At 46.7% G+C, this 27,695-nt stretch overlaps 1 long non-coding RNA gene across 2 annotated transcripts in view; it reads right to left on the bottom strand.

Annotated features, from left to right (window-relative positions):
• Window positions 1-12,003: 12,003 nt before the first annotated feature.
• The window catches only part of LOC137377360 (uncharacterized), a 34,804-nt gene continuing 19,112 nt past the window's right edge, over window positions 12,004-27,695 (bottom strand). The window contains exon 3 of one of the 2 annotated variants that reach the window (XR_010976402.1): window positions 12,004-12,216. This is a non-coding gene — a long non-coding RNA (uncharacterized lncRNA). Of the gene's footprint in view, window positions 12,217-15,642; window positions 15,716-27,695 lie in introns of those variants that run through there. The other variant, XR_010976403.1, reaches the window with a different exon arrangement.

Genomic DNA, 27,695 nt, shown 5'->3' with positions numbered 1-27,695 from the left:
TGGGACTTGCCCACAGCTCCCCTATGGTTAAATGGGTGACTAGGTATGTGTTTGCTTCAGAACAACTTTCACCTTTTCTGTTGCTGGCCTTGGACCTAATGTCACTTTTAGTATCTGCTGTAAAGTGTGAAGCTCAATGTGCTGAAGTGGACAGTGCTCTACCTCGGAATAATCTCCAGAAATGAAGGTAAACATATTGGAGTCACTCATATCACAGTTAGATACTGTGCTGGGGGAGATAAAAGTTCCGTATGTTCCAGAGGAGTTTGGATCCTGTTTTGGGAAACTGTTCCTTGAATATTGTTGTCTCCTTTCTGAAATTGCACTGTCAGAGTTGCCATCTTTCAGATCAGACGTTAAACCAAGGCCCTATTCACCCTCTCGGGTGAATCTTACAGATCCCATGACACTAATGGACCAATATTAATCCTTCAACCAAGACTTAAAACCTTGTCACACTGCTGTTTGTGGGATCTTGCTGTGCACAAACTGGCTGCTGCGTTTCCTACATTACAACAGTGACTACAATTTAAAAGTACTTCATTGGCTGTAAAGTCTTTTGGGATATCCTGAGGGGCACTCAGGTGTGATATCAATGGGAGTCTTTCTTCCATTTAAAATGGTGCTGTGACTGCATCACTGGATTGATCTAATCTGGATTAGGTTAATCTGGAGTGACATTGGGTGAAGGATTCACAGTAATGTTGAATGAGAGTTACTGCAAACTTTGTTAAATCAGGAAATTGTTTCACATGTTGTGTGGTAAATATATAGTTGTATCTTTCACTATGTGAAGACACATTAACTGTGGTTTTAGCTGTCAGATCTCATTGGTAACACAAGCAAGATTCCCTTAAATTTAAATGTGCTTGCCACACATTCATTAATCCTCATTAGAGGAGATTAAAGTAGCATCAGGCAGAGTTTACGTTTAGCTGTAGATTCTGTGCAAGTGTCTCAGGACCATGAAAGACCACCTTCATCTTATATTCAAATCAAATTCTGAAGTTTTGAGTCTCAGTTGCTAGTGATGGCTGTTACCGGTATTTAAACTGGGTGGGTCGTCAAACTGTACAATTCTATAACCGGCTGGGGTATATCCTGGTGACTTTCACTCTCTCTCACTCCATGTGACAGCAGGCACCCTTCACCCATCCCCCTCCTTATGTAATAAAAGCAAAATACTGCAGATGCTGGAAATCTGAAATAAAACCAAAGAAATGTTGGAAATGCTCAGCAGGTCTGGCAGCATCTGTAGAGAGAGAAACAGAGTTAATGTTTCAGGTCAGTAACCTTTCATCAGACCCTCCTTATGTACCCCACTCCTCTCCTTTTCTCTTTCACCCGTCCTTAAGACCCCTCTCCAATATGTGAGACCTGCTTCCCATTCCAACAACCTCTTGGCCGATCTCCCATCTTGCACCCTCTGTAAACTTCAGTCCATCCAAAACTCTGCTACCTGTATCCTAACTCGCACCAAGTGCCATTCATCTATCACCCCATGCTCGCTGACCTCCTTATCCAGCAATGCCTCAATTTTAAAATTCTCACCTTTGTTTTCAAATCCCTCCATTGTCTCACCCCTCCCAATCTCTGTAAACCCCTCCAGCCCTCAACCCTCCAAGATCTCTGCATGCCTCTAATCCTGACCTTTTGAGCATCCCTGTTTTTAATCGACCCATCATTGGCAGCCATGTCTTCTGCTGCCTGGGCCCCAAGCTCTGGAATTCCCTCCCTAAACCTCTCCGCCTCTCTCTCTCTTCCTTTAAAATGCTCCTTAAAATGGAACTCTTTGGCCGATCTGTGATTCTTGCTGTTGGTTCCATCCCTCAGTGTTGTCTCCATACTGCCCAGTGACACTCACAGTAACAAGGCTGACACTCACTTGCCCTTTGTCACGCTGATGTTTTTTCAGGGCTGGAATGAATCTCGTTGTGGAAGTAAATTTCTGAATGAAGTAGAAGATTTACATTTTTCACAATTTTGCAGGGCGCGGTCCTCCTGGAGACTTATTTGGGAAACCTCTTTATTTACCAGTCTATGACATGTTGGCGGGAATAGTCAGTTTTCCCATTTGGCACCTTGTTGATCACTTCACCAATTCACTGGGAAAACATGACAGTGAAACTCACTCTCAATGAAGCAAACCACGGTGAAATGTACCATCATACGTGACCTTATCGTCAGAAGCATGATGCTGCCCTTGTGGATCCACTGCTACTCCAGAGCAATGAGAGAGTTTAAACAAAGACCATTTCATCAAGGTCACTGAATCTTTGCTGCAAATATCCAACTGAATTTGCATTAAAACAGATCATAACAGCCACTTCCATTGTCTCAGACAGCAGGTGCAGGTAATGATTCCGCTGTTGCCATTTACACCTCCTTCAGACCCATCCTTTGTTTCTTTACCTTTCCCGTTACCACTCCCTTTGGCTTTGCACTATCATCCCTTTCGTCATTTAATTTCTCCTGTCTTCCACCAAATCACAGACCTTTTCTTTTGCACTGAGGGAGCGCTGCACTGTTGGAGGATCAGTACTGAGGGAGTGCTGCACTGTCAGAGGATCCGTACTGAAGGAGTGCTGCACTGTCGGAGGATCAGTACTGAGGGAGTGCTGCACTGTTGAAGGGTCAGTACTGAGGGAGTGCCACACTGTCGGAGGGTCAGTACTGAGGGAGTGCTGCACTGTCAGAGGTTCCATTTATTGGATGAAACATTAAACTGAAGCCCCGTTTGCCCTCTTAGAGGGCGTAAAAGATCCCATGGCACTATTTTGAAGAAAAGCAGTTGAGTTGTCTCTGGTGTCCTGGGGCCAATATTTATACCTCAACATCATGACTAAAACAGTTTATCTGATCATTGTCACACTGATGTTTTTGTGGGCTTGCTGAATGCAAATTGGCTGCAAATAATGTTTCCTACAGCAGTTATTACACTTCAAAAGTATTTCATTGGCTGTGAAGCATTTTGGGATTGTCCTGAGGTTGTGAACGGCGCCATAGAATCATAGAGAGTTTACGGCACAGAAAGAGGCCACTTGGCCCATCGTGTCTGTGCCGGCTAAAAAACGTTCCACCTATTCTAATCCCACCTTCCAGCATTTGTCTCGTAGCCCTGCAGATTACAGCACTTGAGGTGCATATCCAGACTCCTTTTGAATGAGTTGAGGGTTTCTGCCTCAACTACCCTTTCAGGCAGTGAGTTCCAGACCCCAATCACCCACTGTTTTTCCTTTCTTTCATTTACTGCCTTACTGTGGACTCTGTCTCAGCATTTGTGTGATTATTAGGTGAAAGGTCATTTATTGTGTCACTGCCTGAGAATAGGAGATAAGTAAATTAAGCTGTAGCTTTGCTAGAGCTGAGTAACTGAAGGGAAAACACATCTGAGCTGTTTGGTGTTCATGTGTCCTTCAGGTTGGCGGTCGTTCAAATCAAGCGGCTTAAAATGTGTTAACATCTTGCACTGATCCTATATCATATGATTGTGAAGCGTGACTGTAGCAATTCATTTACAGTCAAACATTCAGAAAGAAACAGAGGCTCCAAGTCTTGTGGTTTGATTTTCCACTCTGTACATCTGCATCAACTTTTACTTTCTGACTGTAATATACATCACCGAAGCAGGAGTCAAACCAGTATTCAGGAACTCCACTTCTTAACTTAAATAATGAATGCTCATCCGAGCCACAGCTTTGTGTATGCTGCAGTGAGCAACCAAGTTATTCACACCTTGTGTGTGGTGACCATTCCAGCTTACATCCCCCCATACAATGGCAGCTGTAAACTTGGGGCATTTGTGCAGAATCAGGTCTCTGAATGTACTGACCAGTCTTGCAAACCAGCACTAGAAACGGCAACAGCACCCAAAAAGTACCCAAGTTTCAGGCCAAATGAAAACAAGAAGTGAGATTGAAAGTGCAATTGGACAAGGGTTCGTTACAATGTAAACTACAGTGTTACTCAACATTCCATCGACGTCATACAGGGAAAACTTAGAGAAGAGTTTGCAGCAATAATGGATTTAGAAATGTAGATAGAGGTTGTAAGTGTTGAAAATATGGGATTTACTTTTTGAGGGTGTTCAAAAGAATAATGAATTTATATGTAGATTTCTGAGCATGAATTCTCCTGTCGAGGGATGCTGAATAATATATCAGAATTGACTCCAAACGTGCAATGCTATAGGAAATCGAACTGGTTTTATATTCACCGAGCTGTCTGCTCACAAAATCCAAAGATATTGTATCAGTAGGTGATGCAGTGAAAATAACATTAATGGACATAATACTATGTGACATAAAATTATAAAATTTATCATTTGAGGCATTGCAGGGACATAAATCTCCTCATGAAAAGTGTCCTTACACTGTTAAGTACCAGCCCTAACTTTCTGAGGCGAGTTTAATGGGCAATGTGCAAATTTCTGAAGCTCAAGGGAGATTCAGAATGAGCTGCTGATTTCTCGAGGGTAATGGCCAACCAATGCAAATTGTCCAGGAACTTGTAGCAAATTGGATATCTCTTCATCACCACAAGTTCCTGGGTTATTTACAGATTAATAATGGTGACGCTATTAAACTCATCCTTACTTCCCTGGCAAATCCCGGGCATCATTCTTTTTTGGTGGTGGGAAGAACTTTGGCTAGAAAACTGGACCTTCAAATACTGCCATGGGATCGTGACTATCCACTTGTTTAAGTGGAACAGGCTCAAGCCGAATGGCCTATTCCTGTGCTGTTCTATTCTTTGTTCTTTGAAGACAGCACCTCCAACAGCTCCCCAACACAGCACTGAGCTTTTAACATTAAATCCTTCCTCCAGCACACTATTTCTTTGAAGAATTCTGCAGTGCTTATATCAATTACATTACATATATTACATATATTACATATTACATTACTTATATCAATTACATTACCCTTTGATAATTAAAGTTAGGAATTTATTTGAAATACGAATCATGTTGAATTTAGTAGCAGGAGGATCCTGGAAGCACACTAATTACAGTGGTTTGAATTTCACTAACTCTACTTCGAAGATGGCCAAAAGACTCCTCTCATGTGTACCATTCTTTGCAAAGTGTAGATGGTGAGACTCTCCCGAGTACATCGCAATGATGTGGGGATTGAGTATAACATATCCAAGTTTGTTGATGATACAAAGCTAATCTGTGAGGAAAACGCAAATGGTCTGCAAAGTGATATAGACAGACTAAGTCAGTGGCAAGAACATGGCAGATGGAATATAATGTGGGGAAATGTAAAATTGTCCACTTTGGTAGGAAGAATGATAAAGCAAAGTATTTTTTAAAAGGTGGGAGACTAGTAAATGTTAAGATTCAGAGGGACCTGGGTGCTCTTGTACGCAAATCACAGAAAGTTAACATGCAGATACAGTGGGCAATTAGGCGATTAACGAGACTGATTCCTGGGATGAGATGACTATTCCATGAGGTGAGTTTGAATAGAATAGGCCTAGATAGAATGAGAGATGATCTCATTGAAACATATAAAATTCTTAGAGGGTTTAGAGGGTAGATGCTGAGGGGCTGCTTCCCCTGGTTAGAGAGTCCAGAACATTGGGTCAGTCTCAGGTTGGCCATTTTAGGACCGAGATGAGGAGAAATTTCTTCACTCAGAGTGTTGTGAATCTTTGGAGAGCTGTGGCCTGCTCAGTCATTGAATATATTCAAGGCTGAGATTTTGGACACGAAGGGATATAGAAAGAAAGTGAGAAAGTGGAGTAGAGGCAGGTCAGCTATGACTGAACTGAATTGCAGTGCAGGCTCGAGGGGCCGAATGTCCAGCTCCTGTTACTAGTTCTTATGTCCTTAAACCAAGTACCAGACGAGGAATTTCAAACCTATCATTAACATCGGAAATGCGTAAAAAAAGTTTCTCAGTTTCATTAAATGAAAACTTCATGTAAGCAGTAGCCAGTTAGACGAGCCAGGCTTTCACTAGATAGCTATCCCACATATCAGAACAGAAGAAAGAAATCAAATCTCAAATCTTTCTTGGCCCTTATTCGTTTTAGACCCATCAATGTAGAGACATGACTCTAGCCAAGCTGTTCAAGTACAGCTACAACACTGACATTTACAACAATAACAACATCCTATATTCATATAGCCCCTTAATATAATAAAAGATGACAAGGTGCTTCACAGGAGCATTCTAAAACTAAATTTGATACAGAGCTGCATAAGGAGATATTAGGACAGGTGACCAAAAGCTTGGTCAAAGAGCTAGGTTTTAAGAAGCATCTTAAAGGAAGAGAGAGAGAGGCAGAGAGGTTTAGGGAGGGAATTCCAGAGCTTAGGGCCCAGGCAGCTGAAGGCACGGCTATCAATGGTGGAGTAATTAAAATGGGGGATGTGCAAGAGGCCAGAATTAGATGAACGCAGATATCTCGGAGGGTTCTGGGGCTGGAGGAGGTTACCCAGGTATGTACTGACCACAAAACAGGACAAATCCATATAATAAAATAAAAGCAAAATATTGCAGATGCTGGAAATCTGAAATAAAAACAAGAAATGCTGGAACCACTCAGCAGGTCTGGCAGCATCGGTGGAAAGAGAAGCAGAGTTAACGTTTCAGGTCAGTGACCCTTCTTCGGAACAAATCCATGACAGCCAATTAGGGCTTCATCTCACAATGATCAGAAAGGTGATGGAAGGTGTCATCGACAGTGCTATCAAGCGGCACTTACTCAGCAATAACCTGCTCACCGATGCTCAGTTTGGGTTCTGCCAGGGTCACTCGGCTCCTGACCTCATTACAGCCGTGGTCCACACCACCCTGACTTGGAACTATATCACCGTTCATTCACTGTCGTTGGGTCAAAATCCTGGAACTCCCTTCCTAACAGCACTGTGGGTGTACCTACCCCACATGGAGTGCAGCGGTTCAAGAAGGCAGCTCACCACCACCTTCTCAAGGGCAATTAGGGATGGGCAATAAATGCTGGCCTGGCCCAAGACTGAATTAGTAAAATACTTGTTTTCTTCTCAGAGCTCAAGCTATAGAAGCTGTCAAGGTTTGAAATTTAGTACCTGGTGCCATTTCTTGATTTGTAATAATGGGATGCATGGCCAGCTATTTTATTCACCTGCTCCTTGCTGTCGTCTGTTTCAGGAAAGGATTCTTTGGGCCTTGATGACTCAGTGGGTGAAAACCTTTCAGAAGATGAGCTTCTGTTTCAGTTGGCATGGAACTGTGGGACAGTTGGTTTCCTGGATTCCGGGAGTAGTTTGTTTTTAGTTATAATGGGAGGAGGAGGATTCTGACAATGAAATAAGGGCTTGACAGTCAAACTGAGAGCCACTTTCCATATCTGAGACCTACTATCTCCCACAGAGCTCCTGCACTGCTTTGACAAAAAGGTTTTCATAAGATCAAAAAAATGTGCAAATTTCTCCTTGCTGAGTTTCGCCTACATAATATTCACCCCATCGCAATTGAATTCATGAGCAAAATGCTTTGATTCATGCTGATGATGTGGTGAGGTGTTACACAAATACAAGTCCTTCTTGTTTCTTTGTCACGATCTCTTTAACGAATGCATCGTTGAGTAAATAACCATGTGTGTCATCTGTGATGAAAGCCAAAACTTGTTTATAAAGACCATCTTTCAGATTCTGCCATGACGGAGGAAATCTCCAATTACAGACACCTTTTGTGCGCCAGACTTCAGATCTGCTGCACAGAGTCTGGAACAGGAGTACTCTGGATGTCACCTTGTATTAAGTGCCTGTTACTTGTCTAGTTTGACTGTCTGAAACAGGCATTAGGCTCCTTATATATGCAAATCGGGATCCTCCACCAATCTTGTGTCAAACAGGAGCTGGGGGAGCTAAAAGATGAGAGCAAGAAACCTTTGACCCATTGTGAAGCTTCCCATCCACAGCAGTGTTTAAAAAGTGCAGCATGTCAGAAATGCAGACCGTATTGCCTTGAAGGCACAGACTGTATAACCTGAGACAACTTCAGTGGCGCTGCAGAACAGCAGTTTTTCTTTAACCAGAGTGACATTCTCTTCATTATCTTCTTCTTCAAGGATCCAAACTAGTACAGATCAAAGAGCAAAATTGTTAAAGTGTGTTTGCAATTACACAATTGGCGAGCCAATGAGATTGTACCTCCAGTAATGTTTGTCAGCACCTGTTTAATATACAATGAGGCACCAAACCCTGTTAAACAGCAGGTGACAACCAATGCAATAACTACTTAAAGCAGATAATGCATGTGTGTGTTTTATTATCAGGCTTTGAGCTGCTGGTGCAGGGCAGGGAGAGGGTACTGCCACATGATTTATGTGGTGCCACTGATCTTACCTCACCTCTTTGGTGTGTCAGACACAGTGAATAGGAGTAGGAGCAAAGATACTATAGCATAAATTCATCAGGAGCAGGGTCATGAGAAGAGATGAGATTTGCAGAAATTCACAAAGGCAATTAATGAATATTAATGAGCAGGACATACATCTCCTGTAATAGAGGTGGATGGACACCTTTCCTGGGATACTAGTCATTCTGAGCAGCACTATTGAGGGATTGGAGTGTAAGGAGGCAATGAGATGATCAAGGGAACCAGTCTGATGTGGAGTAGAATTGGAGCAGTAACTATCAGAGGCTGAGGTGAAGAATGCAATTTTGCTCCAATGGGAGCTGTTAGGGTTAGATTCTACATTGCTATCTCAGTTTGCTTTATTAAAACTAAATGCCAGATATAATTGGCTATGTTGATGTTCACAGTCACATGACTAGATCCTCCTCCATTTATAAGCAATTTCTGAGAAATCACTATGGCAACACTGCCAACTGATTTTTAACGTGAGTCACCTGCTAGCAGCCTGTTGCAGCATCGACCCTGGGTTCAGCATCTGAACCTGCTGCTGAGAACTGAAGGAGCTCAGAGTTCTGTCCATGTCATAGAGTCGTACAGCATAGAAACAGGCCCTTCGGCCCACCGCGTCCATGCCTACCATAATGCCTATCTATACTAATCCCACCTGCCTGCATTAATTCCATATCCCTCTATGCCTTGCTCATTCAAGTACCTGTCCAGATGCCTCTTAATTGTCGCTACTGTTTCTGCCTCCACCACTTCCTCAGGCAGCTCATTCCAGATACCCACTATTCTTTGTGTGAAAAATTTACCCCTTTGATCCCCTTTAAACCTCCTCTCTGTCACTTTAAATCTATGCCCTCTAGTTTTAGTCCCCCCTACCATGGGAAACAGACTCTGGCTATCTACCCTATCTATGCCTCTCATAATTTTATATACCTCTATCATGTCCCCTCTCAACCTCCTTCGCTCCAGGGAAAACAGACCCAGCCTATCCAATTTCTCTTTATAACTCAAGCCCTCCAAACCAGGCAACATCCTTGTGAATCTTTTCCCTCTCTAGCTTAATCACTTCTTTCCTGTAGTGCGGCGACCAGAACTGCACACAGTACTCCAAATGCGGCCTAACAAACGTTATGTACAACTGTAACATGACGTCCCAACTCTTGTACTCAATGCCTCGGCCGATGAAGGCAAGCATGCCATACGCCTTCTTCATCACCCTGTCTACCTGTGTTGCCACTTTCAGGGAACTATGTACTTGCACCCCAAGGTCTCTACTCAACAACACTCCCCAGGGCCCTGCCATTCACTGTATATGTCCTGCCCTGTTTTAACGTCCCAAAGTGCATCACTTCACACTTGTCTGTGTTAAGTTCCATTTGCCAATCCCTTGCCCACTTTCCCAGATGATCTATATCCTGTTGTAACCTTAGACAACCTTCTTCACTGTCCACTATACCACCAATTTTGGTGTCATCTGCAAACTTACTAATCATGCCCCCTACATTCACATCCAAGACATGAATATATATGACAAACAACAGAGGGCCCAGCTCCGATCCCTGCGGCACACCACTGGTCACCGGCCTCCAATCTGAAAAACAACCCTCCACTTCCACCCTCTGCCTCCAATCACCAAGCCAATTTTGTATCCAATTTGCTAGCTCATCCTGGATCCCATGTGTTCGAACCTTCTGGACCAACCTACCATGCGGGGCCTTGTCAAAGGCCTTGCTAAAGTCCATGTAGACAACGTCCATCGCCCTGCCCTCGTCAATCCTCTTGGTGCGGGATTCTGTGAATGTTGAAATATGATATGCGGACAGCCTGCTGGGAGGTAATGATTTATCAGGAAATAATCAGCCCTCAACCTACACCTAAATTGCGGGGGTGTGGACTCAGGTTCCAGGCGTTCAAATAGCCTGAAATATTCCAGTCTCTGTCTCTATAGTCACTTACAGTAAACATTCAGGGTGTGAGATTTGTATCAGTGGTCCTGGATGGAAACTGAATGTTCTCCTGGGGGAGTATGCTGATGTCACAGCCACTTAGAGCTGAGAAGAGCACTCACTGAAGTGGCAATGTCATGTCACACACACCAACTGACTGATGTGACGCCCATTTTCTAAATTTGGACAATGCAGGTCTATGCAATGAAATCGCACGTTGCTCATGAAAAAAATCAAGTGTTCTGCTGCAGGATGGGCTCAGCATTAGGGTTATTAAAGGGCCAAGTATCTGACTTCAGGTAAAGTGATTTTGAAGAGTTTCTGCAGTTGCAAAGTGTCTGCAGGTTCTCGAGTGTGTTTGGAGGTGTTAGGGTGAGTTCTAGGATTTTCCAGTCAGAGTTGCTGCATCCTCACACGGAGGGCAGAGGAGGAGGTGACCTGACCACACAAAGGCTGCAACAGGTATGGGGGCAGCAGTGACAGTGTCTCTGGGTCTGCAACACGACAGGGAGATGGATCAGAGGCTGTGGGGAGGGGAGGCTCTGTGCAATGTCCTCTGCCAAGTAGGAGCCGGACTCCTCCATGCTCCTTGACAGTGACAGGAGGCTGTCTGACAGGCCAGTCAATGCACCCAGTATCTCAGTGTACATGCCCATTGGCATTCTCCTGTCTACCACCCCATCGAGGTCCTCCTCTGAGTCTCCTGTAGCAGCACCCGTTTGTGATATCAATCTCCAGCGAGCTGGCAAATAAACCATCCTTTCACCCTGGTATGTCTGCAGCCCACTTGTGCCTGCTGATTCACTGTGTTCTGTTCCCAACACTATACCAGCATTCAGGGTATGTGCAGTGCCAGTGTCTGAACTAGTGGCTCAGTGACGGGGCCTCTTCATCAGTGCTGTGGTGTTTCTCTCTCTCTCTTCCTCCTCCAGGAGTTCCTGTGATGGGCAGGCAGCAGTTCTTGGGTGTCTGAAAGCAGGGAATCAGAAGTGGAGGGTTGGGGTGAGGGAAGAGGTGTGGGGTAGGGCAAGGGGGGGGGCGGTGAGGGAAGGGGGAAGGGTGGGGTGGGGGAAAGGGGGGGTGAGGGAAGGGGGGTGAGGGAGGTGGGGTGAGGGAGGGGGGAAGGGTGGGGTGGGGGAAAGGGGGGGTGAGGGAAGTGGGGTGAGGGAGGGGGGGGTGAGGGAGGGGGGAAGGGTATGGTGGGGGAAAGGGGGGGTGAGGGAAGTGGGGTGAGGGAGGGGGGGTGAGGGAGGGGGGAAGGGTATGGTGGGGGAAAGGGGGGTGAGGGAAGGGGGGTGAGGGAGGGGGGGGTGAGGGGAGAAGGGTGGGGTGGGGGCAGGGGGAGTGGGGTGGGGGAAGAGTGGGGTGGGGGAAAGGGGGGTGAGGGAAGGGGGAAGGGTGGGGTGGGGGAAAGGGGGGTGAGGGAAGTGGGGTGAGGGAGGGGGGGTGAGGGAGGGGGGAAGGGTGTGGTGGGGGAAAGGGGGGTGAGGGAAGGGGGTGAGGGAGGGGGGTGAGGGGGGAAGGGTGGGGTGGGGGCAGGGGGAGTGGGGTGGGGGAAGAGTGGGGTGGGGGAAAGGGGGGGTGAGGGAAGGGGGGTGAGGGAGGGGGGTGGAGTGAGGGAAGTGGGGGTGGGGGGGTGGTGGGGTGAGAAGCAGGAGGTCCATGGTCACACCATCAGCAGCTTGAACATCCATCCAGATAGCAGCATGAGGGTGAGCTGGGAGTTGACCAGGGGCATCGGGCAGGAAGATGTCCTCATCCTCAATGTTCCCAGTGACGCGGATGCCAGGGGCCCCGTCATAATGGCCCCATGATGCAGAGATCCATCTTCTCGATAGAGCGCAGGAAGTGCAGATGTTCTTGTCCACGCTGGTTCTGTTCTGCTCCTTTCAATTGTGAGCCACCTTATCCTGCAAGAGAGAGGGCAGAATGAAAGTGATTGTGTAGTACTTGTTTGGGTGATGTGCCTGCCATAGCTGAATAGCTGGAGGAATGAGGAGACAGAGAGAGGTGGGTGTAAGACTGGTGTGTGAGGGTGAGGTGGAGTATCTGGATGTAGGCGAGATTCCTGAGTGCCGGGGGTGCTGCTGGGTGAGTGATGGGGGTGTTGTGCCTTGAGCAGTGTGAGAGGTTGGTGATGTGGTGGGTATGAGATGTCATGTGAAGAGGCCTTCACTGACCCTAACTCCCCAGTGAAATCATTAGACTTCTTGTGGCACTGCAGCCACATCCTCATGTCTGGGCACTGGGAATTGACCTCCCTGGCCACTTGCTCCCAATCCCTTGTGAAGGTGGTCCTTGAGGGTCTCCTGCCCACGTTCCCCCTCCCCCTTGTTAAACTCCAGAAAGCTTGTTATGAAAGGAGAATGCTGGAGCCTATCTTTACTCAGTTTCACACTTAATGTACAGCGTAAAAGGATTACAAACATGTATCTCCTCACCCAAAACCCTCCACCTGCATATAATCAAACAATTGATACACAATAAGCAGATTAACACCCCTTGTGAATCCATGTCTCTCCTCTTGCCCATCTCTAGCAGTAAGGTCATCAGTGCCAAATCCATAGCCCTCGAGTTCTGTTTCTGCTCTGGTTTTTCATTTTCCCTATTTAGAGTGACAACAATAGTATCCAGCAGCAGACTCCAGTCATTCAGTGCAGCTTCCCTTTAATAGGGACAGACTGCCTTTAAGAACAGAAGGCTGGCTGAACCGTGTGCTCACTGTGAATGTCCCCTGCTGAGCACAGAGGCAGCCAGCAGTGTGGCAGATGCTCGGCCCTTTGCTACAATCATGTAGATGAGGTGGTAGCATGAAACATATGGAACTGGCATGGGCAGGTCGCAATCACACACCTCGCACCTGAAAAATGGTGCAAACAAATTTTCAGCCCTCCCTCTTCCAATATCTTTGTGTAAAAACATTTCAGCTAACTCACCCTTCATTCTCTCAGTGATAATCTTCAGCCTGAACAGAGACAATGAAGGATTTCAAAAGGAAATTGGATGGCCACTTGAGGGAAATAGACTTGCAGGGCCACGGGGATAGAGCAGGGTTATGAAACTGACTGGATCACTCTGCAGAGAGCCAGCATGGACTCAATGGACGGAATGGCCTCTTTCTGTGCCTTGATACTGATTCACTGACCAGTGGAAGCAATTGCATTATTTACCCTTTCATTTTGAAACCTTTATGAGATCCCTTTAGTCCTTAGCCCCAAATTTTTTCTGTTGTCCTTCATAACTCTAACAACATTAACTTGCATTTATATAGCGACTTTTTGTAAAAATATCCCAAGGCCCTTTACAAGGATGTAATCAGAAAAAATGGCTGCTGAGCCAAAGAAGGAGGTATTTTGAGGAGTGACCAAAGCAGTGGGTTTTAAGGAGCTCCAGAAAGAGAGGAGAGATGTCGGGTGGTAATTCTAGAGTTTAGGTATTGCTGAAGGTATGACTGTCATTGTTGGGAAAAGGAAGGGGGAGGATGCACATGAGGTGAGGATCAGAGGGATGGAGAGTTTGAGGAAGGTTGTAGAGCTGGGAGCAGCGGGTTAAACAGAAAGATGAGAATTTGCTGGACTGGGAGCCACTGTAGTTCAGTGAACACAGTGGGTGATGTATGAGCGGGACGGTATGAGTTGGGACACGGGCAGCAGAGTTTTGGATGAGCTGTTGTTTCCTTTTCCTTTTGGCCTCCTTGTCTCGAGAGATAACGTGTCTCTGCCAGCCATCCAGCACCCAACTATTCTAATCCCATATTCCTGCACTTGGCCCGTAGCTTTATATGCTATGGCATTTCAAGTGTTCATCTAAATACTTCCTAAAGGTTGTGCGGGTTCCTGCTTCTACCACCTCTTCAGGCAGTGCGTTCCAGATTCCAACCACCCGCTGGGTGGAAGAATGTTTCCTCAAATCGCCCCTAAATCTCCTGCCCCTTACCCTAAATCTATGCCCCCTGGTTCTTGACCCCTCCGCTAAGGGAACAAGTTTCTTCCTATCTAACCTAACAATGTCCCTCATAATCTTGTAGACCTCAATCATGTCCCCCCTCAGCCTTCTCTGCTCCAAGGAAAACAACCCTAGCCTTTTCAGAAATAAAAACAAGAAATGCTGGAAATACTCAGCAGGTCTGGCAGCATCTGTGGACAGAGAAGCAGAGTTAGCGTTTCAGGCAAGTGACCCTTCAGAACGAGCAGATATTAGAAATGTGAAAGATTTTAAGCAAGTAAAGCGGGGGTGGGGCAAGAGATAACAAAGGAGAAGGTGTAGATAGGACAGAGAGTCACAGAATAGCTGACCAGAAGGTCGTGGAGCAAAGGCAAACAATATGTTAATGGTGTGTTGAAAGACAAAGCATTAGTACAGAGAGGGTGTTAAAGGACTGAAAACTGAAAAGCCACAAGTACAAACATGAAAAGAAAGTAGGTAGGCAAACTGAACAAACTAAGATAAAATAAAATAAAATAAACACAAAAAAAAGCAAGTTTGCAGACGACACTAAGATTGGTGGAGTAGCAGATAGTGAAGGGGACTGTCAGAGAATACAGCAGAATATAGATAGATTGGAGAGTTGGGCAGAGAAATGGCAGATGGAGTTCAATCCGGGCAAATGCGAGGTGATGCATTTTGGAAGATCCAATTCAAGAGTGAACTATACAGTAAATGGAAAAGTCCTGGGGAAAATTGATGTACAGAGAGATTTGGGTGTTCAGGTCCATTGTTCCCTGAAGGTGGCAACGCAGGTAAATAGAGTGGTCAAGAAGGCATACGGCATGCTTTCCTTCATCGGACGGGGTATTGAGTACAAGAGTTGGCAGGTCATGTTACAGTTGTATAAGACTTTGGTTCGGTCACATTTGGAATACTGCGTGCAGTTCTGGTCGCCACATTACCAAAAGAATGTAGATGCTTTGGAGAGGGTGCAGAGGAGGTTCACCAGGATGTTGCCTGGTATGGAGGGTGCTAGCTATGAAGAGAGGTTGAGTAGATTAGGATTATTTTCATTAGAAAGGCGGAGGTTGAGGGGGGACCTAATTGAGGTGTACAAAATCATGAGAGGTATAGACAGGGTGGATAGCAAGAAGCTTTTTCCCAGAGTGGGGGATTCAAATACTAGGGGTCACGAGTTCAAAGTGAGAGGGGAAAAGTTTAGGGGGGATATGCGTGGAAAGTTCTTTACGCAGAGGGTGGTGGGTGCCTGGAACGCGTTGCCAGCGGAGGTGGTAGACGCGGGCACGATAGCGTCTTTTAAGATGTATCTAGACAGATACATGAATGGGCAGGAAGCAAAGAGATACAGACCCTTAGAAAATAGGCGACATGTTTAGATAGAGGATCTGGATCGGCGCAGGCTTGGAGGGCCGAAGGGCCTGTTCCTGTGCTGTAATTTTCTTTTTTCTTTGTTCTTTTGTTCTAGAAATAAAAGTAAAATGGAGGCCCATCAAGCTCTGAACTTATTGAACTCAATGTTCTGTCCGGCAGGCTGTAGTGTGCCTAATCAGTAAATGAGATGCTGTTCCTCGAGCTTGCGTTGATGTTCACTGGAACACTGCAGCAATCCCAGGACAGAGATGTGAGCATGAGAGCAGGGGGGGAGCTCTCTTCATAGCTGAAATGCTCCAGCCCAGGCAACATCCTGGTGAATCTCCTCTGCACCCTCTCCAGTGCAATCATATTCTTCCTACAGTGTGGTGCCCAGTACTGTACACAGTACTCCAGCTGTGGCCTAACTAGCGTTTTATACAGCTCCATCATAACATCCCTGCTCTTATATTCTATGCCGCAGCTAATAAAGGCAAGAATCCCATATGCCTTCCTAACCACCTTATCTACCTGTGCTGCTGCCTTCAGTGATCTTTGGACAAATACACCAAGGTCACTCTGACCCTCTGTACTTCCTAGGATCCTACCATCCATTGTATATTCCCTTGCCTTGTTAGTCCTCCCAAAATACACTACCTCACACTTTTCAGGATTAAATTCCATTTGCCACTGCTCCGCCCATCTATATTGTCCTGCAATCTAAGGATTTCCTCCTCATTATTTACAACACCACCAATTTACGTGTCATCTGCGAACTTACTGATCATACCTCCTATATTCACATCTAAATCATTAATGTACACTGCAAACAGTAAGGGTCCCAGCACCAATCCCTGTGGTACACCACTGGTCACAGGCTTCCAATCGCAAAAACAACCCTTGACTATTACCCTCTACCTCCTGCCACTAAGCCAATTTTGGATCCAATTTGCCAAATTGCCCTGGATCACATGGGCTCTTACCTTCTTAACCAATCTCCCATATCAAAAGCCTTACTGAAATCCATGTAGACTACATCTACACTTCTAGTCACCTCCTTGAAAAATTCAATCGAGTTAGTTAGACACGATCTCCCCCTGACAAAGCCATGCTGACTATCCCTGATTAATCCCTGCCTCTCCAAGTGGAGATTAATCTCGTCCCTCAGAATTTTTTCCAATATTTTCCCTACCACGGATGACACGAAGGTCGGTGGAGTTGTGGATAGTGTCGAAGGGTGTTGTAGGGTACAGAGGGACATAGATAGGCTGCAGAGCTGGGCTGAGAGATGGCAAATGGAGTTTAATGTGGAGAAGTGTGAGGTGATTCACTTTGGAAGGAGTAACAGCAATGCAGAGTACTGGGCTAATGGGAAGATTCTTGGTAGTGTAGATGAGCAGAGAGATCTTGGTATCCAGGTACATAAATCCCTGAAAGTTGCTACCCAGGTTAATAGGGCTGTTAAGAAGGCATATGGTGTGTTAGCCTTTATTAGTAGGGGGATCGAGTTTCGGAGCCACGAGGTCATGATGCAGCTGTACAAAACTCTGGTGAAGCCGCACCTTGAGTATTGCGTGCAGTTCTGGTCACCGCATTATAGGAAGGATGTGGAAGCTTTGGAAAGGGTGCAGAGGAGATTTACTAGGATGTTGCCTGGTATGGAAGGAAGGTCTTACGAGGAAAGGCTGAGGGACTTGGGGTTGTTTTTGTTAGAGAGAAGGAGGAGGAGAGGTGACTTAATAGAGACATACAAGATAATCAGAGGGTTAGATAGGGTGGATCGTGAGAGTCTTTTTCCTCGGATGAGGATGGCAAACACGAGGGGACATAGCTTTAAGTTGAGGGGTGAAAGATATAGGACAGATGTCAGAGGTAGTTTCTTTACGCAGAGAGTAGTAGGGGCGTGGAACGCCCTGCCTGCAACAGTAGTAGACTCGCCAACTTTAAGGGCATTTAAGTGGTCATTGGATAGACATATGGATGTAAATGGAATAGTGTAGGTCAGATGATCGGCGCAACATCGAGGGCCGAAGGGCCTGTACTGCGCTGTAATATTCTAATTCTAAAAAAAAACCCACTGATGTTAGACTCACTGGCCTGTAATTACCTGGTTTATCCCTACTACCCTTCTTGAATAATGGTACCACATTCGCTGTCCTCCAATCCTCTGGTACCTCTCCTGTGGCCAGAGAGGATTTGAAAATTTGTGTCAAAGCCCCTGCTATCTCCTCCCTTGCCTTACATGACAGCCTGGGATACATCTCATCTGGGCCTGGGGATTTATCCACTTTTAAGCCCGCTAAAACAGCTAATACTTCCTCCCTTTCAATGCTAATATGTTCAAGTATATCACAATCCCCCTCCCTGATCTCTACACCGACATCGTTCTCCATAGTGAACACCGATGAGAAGCAATCATTTAAAATCTCACCTATGTCCTCCAGCTCCACATAAAGATTGCCATGTTGGTCCCTAATGGGCCCTACTCTTTCCCTAGTTATCCTGTTACCCTTAATATACTTATAAAACGCCTTAGTATTTTCCTTTATCTTGCCCGCCAGTGTTTTTTCATGTCCCCTTTCGCTCTCCTTGTTACTATTTTAGCTGCCACCCTACACTTTCTATACTCCTCTAGTGCCTCCACTGTTTCAGCGCTTGGGATCCGACGTAAACCTCCTTTTTTTTCTTTATCCAATCCTCTATATCCCTTGACATCCAGGGTTCCCTGGGTCTATTGGTCCTACCCTTCACCTTAACGGGTACCTGTTGGCTCTGAACTCTCACTATTTCCTCTTTGAATGACTCCCACTGCTCTGATGTAGACTTTCCTACAAGTAGCTGCTCCCAGTCCATTTTGGCCAGATCCTGTTTTATCATATTGAAATCGGCCTTCCCCCAATTCAGTACCTTTATTTCTGGCCCGTCTTTGTCCTTTTCTATAAATACCTTAAATCTTACAGAGTTATGGTCACTATCCCCGAAATGCTCCCCCACTGACACTTCTACCACTTGTCTGGCTTCATTCCCTCGGATTAGGTCCAGTACTGCCCCTTCTCTTGTAGGACTTTCTACATACTGGCTCAAAAAGCTCTCCTGTATGCATTTGAATAATTCTGACCCTTTAAGCCTTTAGCACGAAGACTATCCCAGTTACCATTGGGGAAGTTGAAATCCCCTACTATTATTACCCTATTATTTTTACACCTCTCTGAGATTTGCCTACATATCTGCTCCTCTATCTCTCCCTGACTGTTTAGGTGCCTGTAGTACACTCCCAGCCAAGTGATTGCCCCCTTTTTGTTTTTAAGTTCTACCCATATGGCCTCATTTGAGGAACCTTCTAAGATATCATCCCTCCTTACTGCAGTAATTGACTCCTTGATCAACAGTGCAATGCTACCTCCTCTTTTATCCCCTGTCGCACCGGAAGATTCTATACCCTGGAATATTGAGCTGCCAGTCCTGCCTCTCCCTCAATCATGTCTCTGTGATAGCAATAATATCATAATCCCATGTGCTAATCAATGCCCTCAATTCATCTGTCTTACTAGTAAGACTCCTTGCATTGAAATAGATGCAATCCAGCCTTGCATTTTTCACTTGTGCCTTAACAGGTCTATATTTGCTCTGCCTTCCAGGCAGGTTCACTTTCTGTTCTATATTACCCTCTACTGTACCTCCACTCTGTATCCCATCCCCCTGCCAAATTAGTTTAAAACCCCCCCAACAGCACTCGCAAACCTCCCAGCAAGAATGTTGGTCCCGTTCCGGTTCAGGTGCAACCCGTCCAACTTGTACAGATCCCACCTTTGCCAGAAACAGACCCAGTGATCCAGGAAACTAAAGCCCTCCCTCCTGCACCATCTCTTCAGCCACGCATTCATCTGCTCTATCCTCCTATTCTTATACTCACTAGCACGTGGCACCGGGAGTAATCCAGAGATTACAACCTTAGAGGGTCCTGATTTTTAATCTGCTACCTAGCTCCCTAAATTCTTGTTGCAGGACCTCATCCCTCTTTCTACCTATGTCATTGGTACTAATGTGGACCACGACCTCTGACTGTTCACGCTCCCCCTTCAGAATGTCCTGCAGCCGCTCCGTGACATCCTTGATCCTAGCACCAGGGAGGCAACACACCATCCTGGAGTCACGTTTGCGGCCACAGAAACGCCTATCTGTACCCCTTACGATAGAATCCCCTATCACTATAGCTCTTCCATTCCTTTTTCTCCCCTGCTGTGTAGCAGAACCCTCTGTGGTGCCACAGACCTGGCTGTTGTTGTTTTCCCTGGGAGGTAATCCCCCCAACACTTTCCAAAGTGGTATATCTGTTTGAGAGGGGGGGTGGCCACAGGGGACTCCTGCACTACCTGCCTGCGCCTACTACTCCGTCTGGTGGTCACCCATCCCTTTTCTGCCTGTGCAGCCATTACCTGCGGTGTGACCACCTCACTAAAAGTGCTGTTCACGACGTCCTCAGCATCGCGGATGCTCCACAGTGAATCCACCCACAGCTCCAGCTCCGTAATGCGGGTATGTGCCTGCAGGTGGTCAGTGGTTTGTGGAGCAGTGCCTGCAGTGGCTATAAAGGCCAAGTCTAGAGTGACAGACTCTTCCACAGGTGCTGCAAATAAAATTGGTTGTCGGGGCTGTGACACAGTTGGCTCTCTCCTTACACTTTCTTTTTTCCTGCCAACTGCTAAGTCTCTTCGACTCGCCACACTTTAGCCCCGTCTTTATGGCTGCCCGCCAGCTCTGGCGATCACTGGCAACTGACTCCCATGACTTGTGGTCAATGTCACAGGACTTCATGTTGCGTTTGCAGACGTCTTTGAAGCGGAGACATAGACGGCCGGTGGGTCTGATACCAGTGACGAGCTCACTGTACAATGTGTCCTTGGGGATCCTGCCATCTTCCATGTGGCTCACTTGGCCAAGCCATCTCAAGAGCCGCTGGCTCAGTAGGGTGTAAATGCTGGGGATGTTGGCCGCCTTGAGGACTTCTGTGTTGGAGATACAGTCCTGCCACCTGATGCCAAGGATTCTCCGGAGACACTGAAGTTGGAATGCATTGAGATGTCGCTCTTGGCTGACATACGTTGTCCAGCCCTCGCTGCTGTAGAGCAAGGTACTGAGGACACAGGCTTGAAACACTCGGACTTTTGTGTTCCGTGTCAGTGCGCCATTTTCCCACAGTCTCTTGGCCAGTCTGGACATAGCAGTGGAAGCCTTTCCCATGCACTTGTTGATTTCTGCATCTAGAGACAGACTGGTGATAGTTGAGCCTAGGTAGGTGAACTCTTGAACCACTTCCAGAGCGTGGTCGCCGATCTTGATGGATGAAGCATTTCTGACTTCCTGTCCCATGATATTCATTTTCTTGAGGCTGATGGTTAGGCCAAATTCATTGCAAGCAGCCGCAAACCTGTCGATGAGATTCTGCAGACACTCTTCTGTGTGGGATGTTAATGCAGCATCGTCAGCAAAGAGGAGTTCCCTGATGAGGGCTTTCCGTACTTTGGTCTTCGCTCTTAGATGGGCAAGGTTGAACAACCTGCCACCTGATCTTGTGCGGAGGAAAATTCCTTCTTCTGAAGACTTGAACGCATGTGAGAGCAGCAGGGAGAAGAAAATCCCGAAAAGTGTGGGTGAGAGAACACAGCCCTGTTTCACGCCACTCAGGATAGGAAAGGGGTCTGATGAGGCGCCGCTATGCTGAATTGTGCCTTTCATATTGTCATGGAATGAGGTGATGATACTTAGTAGCTTTGGTGGACATCTGATCTTTGCTAGTAGTCTGAAGAGACCACGTCTGCTGACTAGGTCAGAGGCTTTGGTGAGATCAATGAAAGCAACGTAGAGGGGCATCTGTTGTTCGCGGCATTTCTCCTGTAGTTGGTGAAGGGAGAACAACATGTCAATGGTGAATCTCTCTGCTCGAAAGCCACACTGTGCCTCAGGGTAGACACGTTCAGCCAGCTTCTGGAGTCTGTTTAAAATGACTCAAGCAAAGACTTTCCCCACTATGCTGAGCAGGGAGATTCAGATGAGCTGTTGTTTATGGAGGGTGCAAGATGGGAGGTTGACCAGGGTACATTGGAAAACTCGAGTCTAGAGGTAACAAAGGCATGGAAGAGGGTTTCGGCAGCAGATGAGCTGAGCGGGGCAGAGTTGAGCGATGTTATGGAGGTGGAAATAGTTGGTCTTAGTGATGGAAATGCATTCGAAGCTCAGCCTGAGGATAAATGGGATGTTGAAATTGCAAACAGCCTGGTTCACAGAGTCATATTGGCACAGAAAGAGGCCATTCAACCCATTGAGTACTTGCTGGCTCTGCAGAATGATCCAGTCAGTCTCATTCCCCTGCTCTTTTTGCAGCGGCGACAGGGAGAGCGAGGTGGCAGCTGGGTAAGTAAGTCCTATATATTTGGGCAGCGGCTGTACCCGAGACACGACACCTGTAGTGTCTCCCACCCGCCCTCCTCCTCTAACCAAAAAAAAAGGACTCGGTGGTGTGCAGATAAGGTAAGGCTTTTTCTATTTATTTTTTTTTCGTGTGATTGGTAAAAACTTTTCGTTCCTTTTTCATTAATCTAAGTTAAGACTAAGTTAAGCTTAAGATTAAAAATGGCAGGAGATCTCAGACCCGTGTTATGCTCCTCTTGCTCAATGTGGGAGCTCAGGGACACGGCTGATGTCCCTGACTCCTTCAAGTGCTGGAAGCGTGTCCAGCTGCAGCTCTTGTTAGAACGCATGACGGCTCTGGAGCTGCGGATGGACTCACTTTGGAGCATCCGCGATGCTGAGGAGGTCGTGGATAGCACGTTTAGCGAATTGGTCACACCGCAGATTAGGATTGCTGAGGGAGAAAGGGAATGGGTGACCAAAAGGCAGAGAAAGAGCAGGAAGGCAGTGCAGGTGTCCCCTGCGGTCATCTCCCTCCAAAACAGGTATACCGTTTTGGATACTGTTGAGGGAGATGGCTCACCAGGGGAAGGCAGCAGTAGCCAGGTTCATGGCACCGTGGCTGGCTCTGCTGTTCGGAAGGGCGGGAAAAAGAGTGGAAGGGCTATAGTCATAGGGGATTCGATTGTAAGGGGAGTAGATAGGCGGTTCTGTGGTCGAAAACGAGACTCCCGAATGGGATGTTGCCTCCCAGGTGCACGGGTCAGGGATATCTCAGATCGGCTGCAGAACATTCTGAAAGGGGAGGGTGAACAGCCAGTTGTCATTGTGCACATAGGCACCAATGATATAGGTAAAAAACGGGATGAGGTCCTACAAGCAGAATTTAGGGAGTTAGGAGCCAAATTAAAAAGTAGGACCTCAGAGGTAGTAATCTCAGGATTGCTACCAGTGCCACGTGATAGTCAGAGTAGAAATGAAAGAATAGTCAGGATGAATGCGTGGCTTGAGAGATGGTGCAGGAGGGAGGGGTTCAGATTTTTGGGACATTGGGACCGGTTCTGGGGGAGGTGGGACTATTACAAATTGGACGGTCTACACCTGGGCCGCACTGGAACCAATGTCCTTGGGGGTGCTTTTGCTAACGCTGTTGGGGAGGGTTTAAACTAATGTGGCAGGGGGATGGGAACCAAATGAGGAGGTCAGTGGACAGTAAGGAGGTAGTAACTAAAGCCTGTAAGGAACTAGATAATGAAGTCAGCGTGACTAAGGGGAAGAGTAGACAGGGAGCAGATGATGAACGCAAAGGGACTGGTGGTCTGAGGTGCATTTGTTTTAATGCAAGAAGTGTAGTAGGTAAGGCAGATGAACTTAGGGCTTGGATTAGTACCTGGGAGTATGATGTTATTGCTATTACTGAGACTTGGTTGAGGGAAGGGCATGATTGGCAACTAAATATCCCAGGATATCGATGCTTCAGGCGGGATAGAGAGGGAGGTAAAAGGGGTGGAGGAGTTGCATTACTGGTCAAAGAGGATATCACAGCTGTGCTGAAGGAGGGCACTATGGAGGACTCAAGCAGTGAGGCAATATGGGCAGAACTCAGAAATAGGAAGGGTGCGGTAACAATGTTGGGGCTGTACTACAGGCCTCCCAACAGCGAGCGTGAGATAGAGGTACAAATATGTAAACAGATTATGGAAAGATGTAGGAGCAACAGGGTGGTGGTGATAGGAGATTTTAATTTTCCCAACATTGACTGGGATTCACTTAGTGTTAGAGGTCTAGATGGAGCAGAATTTGTCAGGAGCATCCAGGAGGGTTTTCCAGAGCAGTATGTAAATAGTCCAACTCTGGAAGGGGCCATACTGGACCTGGTGTTGGGGAATGAGCCCGGCCAGGTGGTTGATGTTTCAGTCGGGGACTACTTTGGGAATAGTGATCACAATTCCGTAAGTTTTAGAATACTCATGGACAAAGACGAGAGTGGTCCTAAAGGAAGAGTGCTAAATTGGGGGAAGGCCAACTATACCAAAATTCGGCAGGAGCTGGGGAATGTAGATTGGGAGCAGCTGTTTGAAGGTAAATCCACATGTGTTATGTGGGAGGCTTTTAAAGAGAGGTTGATTAGCGTGCAGGAGAGACATGTTCCTGTGAAAATGAGGGATAGAAATGGCAAGATTAGGGTACCATGGATGACAGGTGAAATTGTGAGACTAGCTAAGAGGAAAAAGGAAGCATACATAAGGTCTAGGAGGCTGAAGAAAGACAAAGCTTTGAAAGAATATCGGGAATGTAGGACGAATCTGAAACGAGGAATTACGAGGGCTAAAAGGGGTCATGAAATATCTTGAGCAAACAGGGTTAAGGAAAATCCCAAAGCCTTTTATTCATATATAAGGAGCAAGAGGGTAACTAGAGAAAGGATTGGCCCACTCAAGGACAAAGGAGGAAAGTTATGCGTGGAGTCAGAGAAAATGGGTGAGATTCTAAACGAGTACTTTGCATCGGTATTCACCGAGGAGAGGGACATGACGGATGTTGAGGTTAGGGACAGATGTTTGATTACTCTAGGTCAAGTCGGCATAAGGAGGGAGGAAATGTTGGGTATTCTAAAAGGCATTAAGGTGGACAAGTCCCCAGGTCCGGATGGGATCTATCCCAGGTTCCAGTGGGAAGCGAGAGAGGAAATAGCTGGGGCCTTAACAGATATCTTTGCAGCATCCTTAAACACAGGTGAGGTCCCGGAGGACTGGAGAATTGCTAATGTTGTCCCCTTGTTTAAGAAGGGTAGCAGGGATAATCCAGGTAATTATAGACCGGTGAGCCTGACATCAGTGGTAGGGAAGCTGCTGGAGAAGATACTGAGGGATAGGATCTATTCCCATTTGGAAGAAAATGGGCTTATCAGTGATAGGCAACATGGTTTTGTGCAGGGAAGGTCATGTCTTACCAACTTAATAGAATTCTTTGAGGAAGTGACAAAGTTGATTGATGAGGGAAGGGCTGTAGATGTCATATACATGGACTTCAGTAAGGCGTTTGATAAGGTTCCCCATGGTAGGCTGATGGAGAAAGTGAAGTCGCATGGGGTCCAGGGTGTACTAGCTAGATGGATAAAGAACTGGCTGGGCAACAGGAGACAGAGAGTAGCAGTGGAAGGGAGTTTCTCAAAATGGAGACGTGTGACCAGTGGTGTTCCACAGGGATCTGTGCTGGGACCACTGTTGTTTGTGATATACATAAATGATTTGGAGGAAAGTATAGGTGGTCTGATTAGCAAGTTTGCAGACGACACTAAGATTGGTGGAGTAGCAGATAGTGAAGGGGACTGTCAGAGAATACAGCAGACTATAAGATAGATTGGAGAGTTGGGCAGAGAAATGGCAGATGGAGTTCAATCAAGGCAAATGCGAGGTGATGCATTTTGGAAGATCCAATTCAAGAGTGAACTATGCAGTAAATGGAAAAGTCCTGGGGAAAATTGATGTACAGCGAGATTTGGGTGTTCAGGTCCATTGTTCCCTGAAGGTGGCAACGCAGGTCAATAGAGTGGTCAAGAAGACATACGGCATGCTTTCCTTCATCGGACGGGGTATTGAGTACAAGAGTTGGCAGGTCATGTTACGTTGTATAGGACTTTGGTTCGGCCACATTTGGAATACTGCGTGCAGTTCTGGTCGCCACATTACCAAAAGGATGTGGATGCTTTGGAGAGGGTGCAGAGGAGGTTCACCAGGATGTTGCCTGGTATAGAGGGCGCTAGCTATGAAGAGAGGTTGAGTAGATTAGGATTATTTTCATTAGAAAGACGGAGGTTGAGGGGGGACCTGATTGAGGTGTACAAAATCATGAGAGGTATAGACAGGGTGGATAGCAAGAAGCTTTTTCCCAGAGTGGGGGATTCAATTACTGGGGGTCACGAGTTCAAAGTGAGAGGGGAAAAGTTTAAGGGGGATAGGCGTGGAAAGTTCTTTACGCAGAGGGTGGTGGGTGCCTGGAACGCGTTGCCAGCGGAGGTGGTAGACGCGGGCACGATAGCGTCTTTTAAGATTTATCTAGACAGATACATGAATGGGCAGGAAGCAAAGAGATACAGACCCTTAGAAAATAGGCGACATGTTTAGATAGAGGATCTGGATCAGCGCAGGCTTGGAGGGCCGAAGGGCCTGTTCCTGTGCTGTAATTTTCTTTGTTCTTTGTTCTTTGTTCTTTGTTCTATCCCCGTGGCCCTGAAAATCTATTTCCCTCAACTGGCCATCTAAAATCCTTTAGAAATCCTTCATTGTCTCTGTTCAGCCTGTGACAGTGGTTGAAAAATGACAAGGAGTCTGCGGCAAAGCAAGAGAATTTGTGGCGGGGGCTGAAGACAATGGTTTCCATCTTCACATTGATCTTTTCATTGAAAACTGTCAGCGAGACATTGATCAGCTCAATTTCTCTGCCCCCCTCACTCACTCTAACCTGTCCCCTTCTGAACTTGAGGCACTCCGTTCTCTCAGGTCTAACCCCGACATGGTCATCAAACCTGCAGACAAGGGTGGTGCTGTTGTTGTCTGGTGTACCGACCTCTACCTTGTAGAGGCTGAGCACCAACTCTCAGACACTTCTTCCTACCTCCCTCTGGACCATGACCCCACCCCTGAACATCAAGCTACCTTCCACAGGACTGTCACTGACCTCATCTCCTCTGGAGATCTTCCCTCTACAGCTTCCAACCTCATAGTCCCACAACCCCAGACAGCCCGCTTCTACCTCCTTCCCAAAATCCACAAACGGGACTATCCCGGCAGACCCATTGTGTCAGCCTGCTCCTGCCCCACTGAACTTATTTCTTCCTATCTTAACTCTATCTTTTCTCCGCTGGTCCAGTCTCTTCCCACCTACATCCGTGAGTCTTCTGACGCTCTACGTCATTTTGACAATTTCCAGTTTCCTGGCCCCAACTGCCTCCTCTTCACTATTGATGTCCAATCGCTCTACACCTCCATCCCCCACCAGGATGGTTTGAGGGCTCTCCGCTACTTCCTTGAACAGAGGCCCAACCAATCCCCATCCACCACCACCCTCCTCCGCCTGGCTGAACTTGTTCTCACATTGAACAACTTCTCCTTCAACTCCACTCACTTCCTTCAAGTAAAAGGTGTTGCTATGGATACCCGCATGGGTCCTAGTTATGCCTGTCTTTTTGTGGGATATGTCGAACATTCCTTGTTCCAGTCCTACTCAGGCCCCCTCCCCCAACTCTTTTTCCGTTATTGGTGCCGTTTCCTGCTCCTGCCCCAAACTGGAAAACTTGATCAACTTTGCTTCCATTTTCCACCCTTCTCTTACCTTTACATGGTCCATCTCCAACACTTCCGTTCCCTTCCTCAACTTCTCTGTCGCCATCTCTGGGGATAGGCTGTCTACTAACATTCATTATAAGCCCACCGACTCCCACAGCTACCTCGACTACACTCCTTCACACCCTACCTCCTGTAAGGACTCCATTCCATTCTCCCAGTTTCTCCGTCTCCGATGCATCTGCTCTGATGATGCTACCTTCCATGACAGTGCTTCTGATATGTCTTCCTTTTTCCTCAACCGAGGATTTCCCCCCACTGTGATTGACAGGGCCCTCAACCGTGTCCGGCCCATTTCCCGCACCTCTACCCTCACCCCTTCCCCTCCCTCCCAGAAC

Source organism: Heterodontus francisci, chromosome 14 (assembly GCF_036365525.1).
Source record: "Heterodontus francisci isolate sHetFra1 chromosome 14, sHetFra1.hap1, whole genome shotgun sequence".
In the NCBI taxonomy this organism is placed as follows: domain Eukaryota; kingdom Metazoa; phylum Chordata; class Chondrichthyes; order Heterodontiformes; family Heterodontidae; genus Heterodontus; species Heterodontus francisci.
This window is presented reverse-complemented; position numbering and strand designations above follow the sequence as displayed.